The sequence below is a fragment of the Bufo bufo genome, chromosome 4 (genome assembly GCF_905171765.1).
Source record: "Bufo bufo chromosome 4, aBufBuf1.1, whole genome shotgun sequence".
Taxonomy (NCBI): Eukaryota; Metazoa; Chordata; class Amphibia; order Anura; family Bufonidae; genus Bufo; species Bufo bufo.
In genome coordinates, this window is record NC_053392.1 from 356,155,405 (window position 1) to 356,167,850 (window position 12,446).

The 12,446-nt window shown below is 45.6% G+C and overlaps 1 non-coding gene across 1 annotated transcript; it reads right to left on the reverse strand.

The window, feature by feature from the left end:
- Positions 1-12,011: 12,011 nt before the first annotated feature.
- On the reverse strand, positions 12,012-12,097 carry LOC121000215. Its single transcript, XR_005778839.1, has one exon. It is a non-coding gene; the product is annotated as a small nucleolar RNA SNORD71 (small nucleolar RNA).
- Between the last annotated feature and the right edge of the window lie 349 nt (positions 12,098-12,446).

Genomic DNA, 12,446 nt, shown 5'->3' on the forward strand with positions numbered 1-12,446 from the left:
AGCCTGCTGCTGCTCGCACATTCTGGCCAGCATGTGCAAGTTGGAGTTCTACCTTGTGGGTATGTCGCATATGAGGTGGTGAGCAGGAAGGCCAAAGTTATGCAGCGCTGACAGGTGAGCAGCAGCAGGGTGAGAACTCTGAAAGTGCGCACTTTTTTGCAGCAGCTCTGACATATCGGGGTAATTTTTAGGGAATCTCTGCACAACCAAATTCAGCACATGCGCCAGGCAAGGGATGTGCATCAAACAGGCTAGTCCCAGAGATGGCTACGAGATTTCGCCCATTATCGCACACTACTAGGTCGAGCTTGAGGCTCACTGGCACCAACCACTCATTGGTCTGTTGTTCAAGGCCCGTACACAGCTCCTGCGCGGTGTGGGGTTTGTCCCCCAAAAAGATAAAGTTTTAAAACTGCCTGCTGTCGTTTACCCCTGGCTGTGTTGAAGTTGGTGGTGAAGGTGTTACGCTGACCGGATGAGGAGCCGGTAGAGAATGAGGAAGCGGAGTAGGAGGAGGAAGCAACAGGAGGCAAACTGAAGCGCCCTGCAATCCTCGGTGGTGGAAGGACATGCGCCAAACGGTTATCCGCCTCAGGCCTGCCGCCACTGCATTTACCCAGTGTGCTGTTATAGAGATATAACGGCCTTGACCGTACTTACTGGTCCACGTATCCGTACTGAGGTGCACCTTGCCACAGATGGCGTTGCGCAGTGCACACCTGATTTTGTTTTGTGCAGGGAAGGGATTACTCGCCTGGAAAAGTAATGGTGGCTGGGCACGACGTACTGTGGGACAGCCACCGCCATAAGGCCTTTAAAACTCTACGTCTCCACCAGACGGAATAACAGCATTTCAAAGGCCAGTAATTTAGAAATTATGGCATTCAGGGCTAGGGATCGCGGGTGGGTAGGGGGGTACTTCCTCTTCCACTCCAGTGTTTGTAAGATGGAGAGCTGAACGCTTCCGTGGGACATTGTGGAGATGCTTGGCAGGTGGCACTGTCACTCCAGAGGTGGATGAAGAGGCCGAGACTGCAGCAGAAGAGGAAGCAGGAGGAGCCAGAGACCTTTCTTGTTTTTTGAGGTGTCTACTCCATTGCAGCTCGTGCTTTGCACTTAAATGCCTGGTCATGCAGGTTGTGCTCAGGTTGAGAACGTTTATGCCTCGCTTCAGGCTCTGATTGCACAGCGTGCAAACCACTGGTGTCTTGTCGTCAGTGTGACGAGGGTACCCCACGTAGAGTCCCCTTTTTAAATTCACACACACTCACAGGCCTAGAGGCCCCCTTTATTCTGTTTTAAAAGAGAAATATCTCCTTGCTTGGAGCTGTGTCCTAGTAATTGAAAATGACACTTCCCTGTCATAAAGATAAGGATAGGAGCTTCAAAGGCCTCCTGCCAAGGGTCATCGTAAAATACTGGATCCTGGGATAACATTAGCCAGACATTCTGACTACAGTCCCAGCAGGGGATCAGAGAAAGTTAGGAAAGCAAACTATTGAACCTTTGAGAGACTCAAAGGTAGTCATTTTTCATATCTCTGGTTGTAGGCATATTCTGCACTGGCTAAGGCGGGATTCAACCTCCGTGGATCATTGCGATCACGGAGATATCAAACAGTATGTTCTAGTGCCCTTGTGTCATGCCCCGTTCTGATGATGTGCGGAGGTCGGCCAGGATAGCAGCACGAGTTTAGTGTTTGTTTTGGAACCGTGCTGGATGCGCCTCTCATCAGGTGCACTGGGTGGGGTCATTAGTTTAAATAGCACACCATCCCAGTGCTCTAAGCGGATTATAGGAATCACTGTGGACTTGGAAGCTAGGAAGGAAGGTTGTCTGTTCCAGCTCAGAAAGATAAGTGTGGTTTTAGTTTGGTTGTTTTGTGTCATCTCTCCCATCCAGGTTCTGTGCGAGCAGGCTGCTCCTATTTCCCCTCTTCACCATCTCAGGGAATTTAGGGAGTTTCAGCCCAGGCACGGGGACACATCATACCTACCACCAAGGTCTGCATGTGGGCTGAGCAGTGCAGGGAAAGAGGTCAGGGATTAACTAGGAGGTGACCCTTCCCCTGTCTCTCGCCCAGAGCCTGGTTGGTGATTTATTTGTGAGTCTGAGTGCACGTCCGCCGTGACATTATAATCCACCCTACTGTGACTGCCATTACTCAGCGGTTTTTTGATGGTGTCAAATGAAGCACTGGTTGACCGCTTGCAGGAGCTATCCCTAGAGGTTGTGGAGCTATGTGGTTCGGTCACATGGGTGTCAGAATGCTCTGGCAGCTGGTCGAGTCGAGATTACGTAATTTGTTTCAGGGGGAACATACTGCAGAGGCTTACTGTGTTGAGTTTAGGAGGTGGGCTACTGAATCAGAGTGGAATGATCCCGCGTTACAAAGTCAGTTTTGTCAGGGGTTATCTGAAAGATTGTAGGATGCCCTTGCTTTTCATGAATACCCAGACTCTTTGGAGAACGCCATGTCTTTAGCAGTACGGCTAGATAGACGTATCAGAGAGAGGTATAGGGCTCCCTCCGCGCAAGGTACCCCTTCTGTGAGTAGTTTCGTCTCTACTGCCTCCCCGGCTGATGTTACAGGTAACTCTGGGGTAGCGGAGGAACCCATGCAGTTGGGTAAGGTTTCTTGCCATTCTGATAGTAGAGACTTTAGGAAAGTGCACAAACTATGTTACTATTGTGGAAAGAGGGGTCATTTTATTTTTGCTTGTCCTTATGTTAAACCACAGGTGGAAAAGAAAAAGAAAAAAAAAACTTCCCTGACACCTGGTAGTATGAATGGTGTGGTGGAGCAGGCAGGTATGCAAGCTCCCTGCAGTTCCCGTTTTCTCCTTCCAGCTATGGTGGCGCTAGAGTCCAAAAAATTTTTTGTTGAAGTATTTCTTGATTGTGGTGCTGGGGTAAACCTAATTGACTTTCTTTTCCTTCAAAACCTAGGACTAAGTATTTGCACTTTAGAGAACGAGATTCGTGTTTTTGCAATTGATTCTTCCCCTCTTTCTCAAATGAGCCTTACTCACATTGTTCACTTAGGGGTGGGTGATTCACATGTTGAAATTATTTCTTGTTTTGTCATGAAGGATTTGCCAGCTCCTATAGTTTTGGGGTTGCCATGGTTGACTAGACATAACCCAATTATAGACTGGCAAGCGAGAAAAATCATTGGTTGGAGTGAGTTTTGTTCGGATAATTGTCTTGGCACATCTATCTCTGGTGTGTCCATTACGGCTTTACCTCAGTATCTCTCGGATTTTGCGGATGTCTTTTCAGAGGGTGGGGCTCAGGAATTGCCCCCTCATCGAGACTATGATTGTCCAGTTAATCTCATTCCGGGGGCTAAGTTGCCAAAGTCTCGGCTTTACAACCTCTATCAACCCGAAAGAGAGGTCATGCGAAAGTATGTCGCCGAGAGTTTGGCAAAGGGTCATATTAGACCATCTAAGTCTCCAGTGGCAGTAGGTTTGTTCTTTGTGAAGAAAAAGGATGGATCACTGAGACCGTGTTTGGATTTCCGGGAATTGAACCGTATTACAGTCCGGGATCCATATCCCCTGCCTTTGATCTCTGATCTTTTTGATCAGATTGTTGGAGCCAAGGTGTTCTCCAAGTTGGATTTGAGAGGGGCCTACAATCTGATCAGAATCAAGGAGGGGGATGAGTGGAAAATGGCCTTCAATACGCACGAGGGTCATTTTGAGATCCTGGTTATGCCTTTTGGGTTGACGAACGCGCCAGCAGTATTTCAGCGATTCGTCAATGACATTTTTCATCATTTGGTGGGGAGGTTCGTAGTAGTTTACCTGGATGACATTTTAATTTATTCTCCTGATCTGAAGACCCATCAGGATCATGTGAGACAGGTTTTGACGATCCTTCGGGAGAATAAATGATATGCCAAATTGGAGAAATGTTTGTTTGCTGTGCAAGAGCTTCTGTTCTTGGGATACCTACTTTCTGATTCTGGTTTTCGTATGGACCCCGAAAAGGTCCGGGCGGTTCTGGAGTGGGACCGACCAGAGAATCAGAAAGCTTTGATGCGGTTCTTGGGGTTTACGAGTTATTATAGAAAATGTATTTTGAATTATTCTACCATAGTAAAACCTCTCACTGATATGACCAAGAAGGGCGCCGACGTCTGTCTGGTCGGATGAGGCATTGCAGGCCTTTTCGGCTATTAAGGAGCGTTTTGCATCTGCTCCCATTCTGGTGCAGCTGGATGTGTCTCAGCCATTCGAAGTGGAGGTCGATGCATCAGAGGTGGGGGTTGGAGCGGTGCTGTCACAGGGTTCATCTCCGGGCAAGTAGGTCCCGTGTGCCTTTTTCTCCAAGAAGCTCTCGGTCGCCGAGAGGAATTATGATGTTGGAGATAGAGAGTTGTTGGCTATCAAGTTGGCCTTTGAGGAATGGCGTTACTGGTTGGAGGGGGCGTCTCACCCCATTACGGTATATACAGACCATAAGAATTTGGCTTACCTGCAATCTGCCAAGCGTCTGAACCATAGGCAGGCCAGATGGTCACTGTTTTTTACCAGGTTCAATTTTGTGGTTACCTTTCGCCGAGGGGTCAAGAACGTCAACGCAGATGCCTTGTCTCGCAGCTTTCCTGGGGGAGGTGATTCAGAGGATCCTGTGCCGATTTTAGCGGATGGGGTGGTGGTCTCCGCTCTGTACCCTGAATTGGAGATGGATGTGTTTGGAGCCCAGGAGGGGGCTCCTAGTTCTTGTCCCCCAGGGAGGTTGTTTGTTCCTGAGGGCATGCGATACAAGGTGTTCAAGGAACATCACGATACTGTCCTCGCTGGAGATCCTGGTGGTAAGTCCACCTGTGATCTAGTATCCCGGAGGTTCTGGTGGCCAGGGTTACTTAAGAGCATTGAGAATTACGTGACAGCTTGTGAAACCTGCACTCGGTCAAAGGTTGCTCATACTCGACCGGCTGGTTCACTTCTTCCATTGTCTATTCCGTCTCGTCCTTGGACGCATTTGTCTATGGACTTTATTACGGATCTGCCGAGTTCCTCTGGGAGAACAGTGATTTTGGTGGTAGTTGACCGTTTCAGTAAAATGGCTCACTTTATACCACTAACTAGTCTGCCTAACGCTAAGACTCTTGCGCAGATTTTTGTGGATAATATTGTGAAATTGCATGGTATGTGATCTCTGATAGGGGCACGCAGTTTGTCTCTAGGTTTTGGAGGGCGTTCTGCTCTTGGCTTGGCATTCAACTTTCATTCTCTTCGGCTTTTCATCCGCAGTCGAATGGTTAGACGGAGCGTACTAATCAAAACCTGGAGACCTACTTGAGGTGTTTTGTGGCTGAGAATCAGGAGGACTGGTCCTCATTCTTGTCCTTAGCAGAATTTGCGTTGAATAACCGTAGGCAGGAGTCCACGGGTAAGTCGCCATTTTTTGGCGCATACGGTTTCCATCCTCAGTTTAGTACCTTTTCTGGGACTAGTTCCTCTGGGATGCCAGAGGAGGAGAGATTCTCTTCTGCCTTATTCTCCATCTGGCGGAGGATTCAAGGGAATTTGGAGAAGATGGGTGAGAGGTATAAACGAATGGCTGACAAGAGACGTGTGACTGGTCCGGACCTGTGTGTGGGTGATCTGGTGTGGTTGTCCACTAAGAATATCAAATTGAGAGTGCCATTTTGGAAACTGGGTCCAAGATTTATTGGTCCGTATAAAATTTCTGCGGTGATCAATCCTGTAGCGTTTCGGCTGAATCTTCCGCAGACTTGGAGGATCCATGATGTGTTCCACAGGTCTTTACTAAAAAAATACATGAGACCGGTGGAACCATCGCCTTTGCCTCCTCCTCTTGTTCTAGTCGAGGAAAACTTGGAGTTTGAGATCTCCAGGATTCTCGACTCTAGAGTTCTTCGGGGTTCCCTTCAGTACCTGAGGAGAGGATGTGGGTTCCGGCGCTGGATGTCAACGCCAGCCGACTGGTGAGGTCTTTTCATAGGTCCCATCTGGATAAGGTTGGTCCGGGGTGTCCGGAGGTCACCCGTAGAAGGGGGGGTACTGTCATGCACCGCTCTGACGATGTGCGGAGGTTGGCCAGGAAAGCAGCACGAGTTTAATGTTTGTTTTGGAACCGTGCTGGATCCGCCTCTCATCAGGTGCACTGGGTGGGGTCATTAGTTTAAATAGCACACCATCCCAGTGCTCTGAGCGGATTATAGGAATCACTGTGGACTTGGAAGCTAGGAAGAAAGGTTGTCTGTTCCAGCTCAGAAAGATAAGTGTGGTTTTAGTTTGGTTGTTTTGTGTCATCTCTCCCATCCAGGTTCTGTGCGAGCAGGCTGCTCCTATTTCCCCTCTTCACCATCTCAGGGAATTTAGGGAGTTTCAGCCCAGGCACGGGGACACATCATACCTACCACCAAGGTCTGCATGTGGGCTGAGCAGTGCAGGGAAAGAGGTCAGGGATTAGCTAGGAGGTGACCCTTCCCCTGTCTCTCGCCCAGAGTCTGGTTGGTGGTTTATTTGTGAGTCTGAGTGCACATCCGCCGTGACACCTTGGGAGGCTGAAAAGCCAGCTTTAAGACGTCCTGGAGAACCACAAGCCCCAGCAGAGTCAAGTTTGGTCTTGTTAGACTTGTAAAATCATAAGGGTCATTAATACCGAAATGTCATAGCTGTATTTAGTGGTTCCACAAAACTGTTGGCTCATGCAGAATAAGGACATTCTGGGCTGACCTTAGCTGGGTCATAAACCTTGCTGACACCTTCTCGATCCTGCCCACACGTTCGTACCATTGCTGGCACCTCCTGTTTTAGAACTGTTATAAGATGCTGTCAGGGGATTGTATGGCAACCCTGCCTTGCTTTAACACCTGGATTTGTATCGCATTCTGAATGTCAGTGCTCAGGGTCCACTGATATTATACCAATCGGATTGCACAACAGCTTCAAGGACTGAAACAGAGGAACCTAAGTATACTTTTCATCCATTATCCCTTTTATTTTAACTGTTGTGAATTACTATTACCTTGAATTATTATTATTATCTAAAATAGTCCGTTTTTCTGTAAATGTATATATGCACTGTCGTTCTGTTTAACTTTTATTAAAAGATTGAAAAATCTTATTTGCTAAGTCTTCCTTGTTCTAAGCAAAGGAATTAACGAATCCTGTCTCTGAAGAGAGTACCGTTACCATTTTGTGTGAGAAAGGTCATTTTGATTGTTGCTTGGCTAAACGATTGCGATCGGTCAGCAAGCGGTACCTGGTTCATTCCCTGCTCTGCGTGAGGGTGAGTGACCGGTAGTCTGTTTGTATGCCGTTAAAACACGTGGTGGCAGTATACCGAATTGTACCTATAAAGGGTTAACTGGAAGTTAACCACTTCTTATCACGTGCGGTATCCGTCTGCGTACAGGTACATTCGTGACAGTCAGCACATTGTCTGAAGAACTGCCACGCCAGGGAACTTATTGGAGCTGGCTTTGGTGTGCTCGGTCCCTTGCTGCGATGGGCAGTAGCAGGCATACTGTCTAGGGGACAACCGCTCCGCTTTTGCACCCTGCTCCCTCTTCTACTGTGCTGGTGGCTCTGTGCGACCACCGCCTCTTCCTCCGAACTACAGTCGTGGCCAAAAGTTTTGAGAATTACACAAATATTAGTTTTCACAAAGTTTGCTGATAAACTGCTTTCAGATCTTTGTTTCAGTTGTTTCTGTGATGTAACGAAATATAATTACACGCACTTCATACGTTTCAAGGGCTTTTATCGACAATTACATGACATTTATGCAAAGAGCCAGTATTTTCAGTGTTGGCCCTTCTTTTTCAGGACCTCTGCAATTCGACTGGGCATGCTCTCAATCAACTTCTGGGCCAATTCCTGACTGATAGCAACCCATTCTTTCATAATCACTTCTTGGAGTTTGTCAGAATTAGTGGGTTTTTGCTTGTCCACCCGCCTCTTGAGGATTGACCACAAGTTCTCAATGGGATTAAGATCTGGGGAGTTTCCAGGCCATGGACCCAAAATGTCAACATTTTGGTCCCCGAGCCACTTAGTTATCACTTTTGCCTTATGGCACGGTGCTCCATCGTGCTGGAAAATGCATTGTTCTTCACCAAACTGTTGTTGGATTGTTGGAAGAAGTTGCTGTTGGAGGGTGTTTTGGTACCATTCTTTATTCATGGCTGTGTTTTTAGGCAAAATTGGGAGTGAGCCCACTCCCTTGGATGAGAAGCAACCCCACACATGAATGGTCTCAGGATGCTTTACTGTTGGCATGACACAGGACTGATGGTAGCACTCACCTTTTCTTCTCTGGACAAGCCTTTTTCCAGATGCCCCAAACAATCGGAAAGAGGCTTCATCGGAGAATATGACTTTGCCTCAGTCCTCAGCAGTCCATTCACTATACTTTCTGCAGAAGATCAATCTATCCCTGATATATTTTTTTTGAGAGAAGTGGCTTCTTTGCTGCCCTTCTTGACACCAGACCATCTTCCAAAAGTCTTCGCCTCACTGTGTGTGCAGATGCGCTCACACCTGCCAGCTGCCATTCCTGAGCAAGCTCTGCACTGGTGGCACTCCGATCCCGCAGCTGAATCCTCTTTAGGAGATGATCCTGGCGCTTGCTGGACTTTCCTGGACGCCCTGAAGCCTTCTTAACAAGAATTGAACCTCTTTCCTTGAAGTTCTTGATGATCCTATAAATTGTTGATTGAGGTGCAATCTTAGTAGCCACAATATCCTTGCCTGTGAAGCCATTTTTATGCAACGCATTGATAGCTGCACGCGTTTCTTTGCAGGTCACAATGGTTAACAATGGAAGAACAATGATTTCAAGCATCACCCTCCTTTTAACATGTCAAGTCTGCCATTTTAACCCAATCAGCCTGACATAATGATCTCCAGCCTTGTGCTCGTCAACATTCTCACCTGAGTTAACAAGACGATTACTGAAATGATCTCAGCAGGTCCTTAATGACAGCAATGAAATGTAGTGGAAAGTTTTTTTTGGGATTAAGTTAATTTTCATGGCAAAGAAGGACTATGCAATTCATCTGATCACTCTTGACAACATTCTGGAGTATATGCAAATTGATATTATAAAAACTTAAGCAGCAACTTTTCCAATTTCCAATATTTATGTAATTCTCAAAACTTTTGGCCACGACTGTACATAGGTCACTCGCATGACCTTGATTCCATGTGGGATCGAAGACCTCATCGTCCTCCACATCATCTTCCACCCAGTCTTCACCCCTGCCCTCCTTGTCAGTTTGCACACTTTCGAAAACCCCACAAGTTGGCACCTATGTTTCATCATCATCCGAGCAGTGCTGCGATGGTCCTCCCATGTACTCATCTTGAAACATAAGTGGTTGGGCATCGGTGCACTCAATCTCTTCCACGTCTGGGGCAGGGCTAGGTGGATGGCCCTAGGAAGCCCTGCTAACAGAGTCATCAAAAAGCAGAAGAGACTGCTGCATGACTTGGGGCTCAGACTGCTTGGCTGATTTGCAAGGGGGTGAGGTGAAAGACTGATGGACATCGGCTGCAGGTGCCAACTCTGATCTTTCAGCAGGAGACTGGGTGGGAGACAATGTGATGGAACTGGATCCACTGTCAGCAACCTAATCTACTATCGCCTGTACTTGTTTTGGCCTTACAATTCGTAGAGCTGCACTAGGCCCCCCCAAATACCGCTGCAAGTTATGTCGCCTACTCGCACCTGAGGAAGGGGTTTTACTTGTAAGTGTAGCTGGCACAGATCGACCACGTCCTCTCCCAGCAACAGGAGCTCCACCAGCAGCACCACGACCTAGGCCACGTCCCTTATTTGACGCTCTCCTCATATTTCTCAAATTTAAGATCTTGCCCTAAATGGGTATTTAATTAATAGCAGAATAGAATGACAGTATGTAAAGGTTGTATCTCACACGTACAGATGCAGACTAGGCTGCAATTAATGTTTTTTGCCCAAAAAAGGTATTTTATTAACCCTTTCATGACCAAGGGTCATTGATGCCCCAGTGTTCAGGTCAAAATTTACAAATCTGACATGCGTCACTTTATGTGGTAATTGCTTTGGAACACTTTTATTTATTCAAACCATTCTGAGATTGTTTTCTCGCGACATGTTGTACTTCATGATAGTCATAAATTTTAGTCAATATAGTTCACCTTTATTTCTGAAATAATCCAAAATTTATCAAAAATTTGGAAAAATTCACAATTTTAAAAATTTCTATTTCTCTGTTTCTAAAACAGAAAGTCATACCTAATAAAATATTTATTACTTGACATTTCCAAAATGATGCCAACATAAAGTAGACATATGGGAAATGTTATTTTATTTTTTTAGGACGTTAGAAGGCTTAGAAGTTTAGAAGCAATTCTTAAAATTTTTAGGAAAATTTCCAAAAACCCACTTTCTTAAGGACCAGTTCAGGTTTGAAGTCACTTTGTGGGGCTTACATAGTGGAAACACACCATAAATGACCCCATTGTAGAAACTACACCCCTCATGTTACTCAAAACTGATTTTATAACCCTTTAGGTGTTCCACAAGGATTAAAGGAAAATGGAGATGAAATTTCTAAATTTCACTTTTTTGGCAGATTTTCCATTTTATTACATTTTTTCCTTTAACACATTGAGGGTTAACAGCCAAACAAAACTCAACATTTATTACCCTGATTCTGCGGTTTACAGAAACACCCCAGATGTGGTCGTAAACTGATGTAAGGGCGCAGAAGGAAAGGAACGCCGTATGGTTTTTGGAAGGCAGATTTTGCTAAACTGGTTTTAGATGCCATGTCCCATTTAAAGCCTCCCTGATGCACCCTTACAGTAGAAACTTTCAAAAAAGTGACCCTATTTTGGAAACTAGGGGATAAGGTGCCAGTTTTATTGGTACTATTTTGGGGTACATATGATTTTTAATTGCTCTAAATTAAGTTTTTTGTGAGACAAGGTAACTGAAAAATGGCTGTTTAGGCACAGTGTTTTTTTTTTTACAAGATTCATCTGACAGGGTAGATCATGTGCTATTTTTATAGAGCAGGTTGTTACGGACGCAATGATATCAAATATGTCTACTTTGTTTGTTTCAGTTAGTTACATATTAAAGCAATTTTGAAAAAGAAATTATGTTTTTGTGTCCATTTTCTGAACGCCATATGATTTTTATTTTTCTGCCGATCGTCTTGTGCAGGGGCTCGTTTTGTGCAGAAACAGTTGAGGTTTTTATTGGTACCACTTTTGGGTACATAGGATTTTTTGATCATTCATTATTACACTTTATAAGGCAAGGTGACCAAAAAATTAGCTGTTTTGGAACAGTTTTTATTTATTTATTTTTACAGCGTTTATCTGAGGGGTTAGGTCATGTGACAGTTTTATAGAGCAGATCGTTACGGACATGGCAATACCTAATATGTATACTTTTTCTTATTTATTTAAGTTTTACACAATAATAGCATTTCTGAAACCAAAAAAATGATGTTTTAGTGTCTCCATAGTCTGAGAGCCATAGCTTTTTTATTTTTTGGGTTATTGTCTTAAATAGGGTATCATTTTTTGAGGGATAAGGTGACGGTTTGATTGGTACTATTTTGGGGGTCATAAGCCTTTTTGATCGCTTGCTGTTGCACTTTTTGTGATGTAAGGTGACAAAAATGGCTTTTTTTACACAGTTTAAATATTTTTTTTTTCATTGTGTTTATCGGACGGGGTCTATCATGTGATATATTTATAGAGACGGTCGTTACGGGCGCGGTGATACCTAATATGGGTATTTTTTTTTCATTTTTTATAGGAAAAGGCAATTTATTTTTTTAATTTTACATATTTATTTATTTATTTTTACTTTTATTTTCACTATTTTTTTTATCAAGTCCCTCTTGGATTTTGAAGATCCAGTGGGGCTGATGGCTGTACTATACTTTGCAATGCTCTTGCATTGCAAAGTATAATACAATCAGATGCCCTGTAGGTGGCAACAGCGGACGCTGCTGTGGCATCTATGGGGTTACAGCAGAGTGTCAGCATAGAGCTGACACTCTCTGCTGATGGCGGCGGCTCAGGAATGGAGCCGCCGCCATCACACACAGCAGGGGGACCGCACGGCATGGGGGCAGCCTTGAAAAGGGGGGTGGGAGCGTTGGGGGGGTACGGCCAGCATTGAGGGGCAGTGCAAATGGGGGCAGGAGGCGAACCGCATCAGGGCACTGGGCAGGCTGCAGGAATCTGGATGGGAGCGGGGGGGACTTCATAAGGGGCAGGCGGGGACAAGGGGGGGCTTGGCGCACAGATCGGGGGGGGGGGGGGGCACAAGGACACTATCTGATTTCAGGCTCTGATCTGCAGAGCGCAGATCAGAGCCTGAAACCGGCATTTTTTCACTGCCGCAATCCGATTGGTTAGTCTGCACAGACTAACCAATCATATCGATTGCCG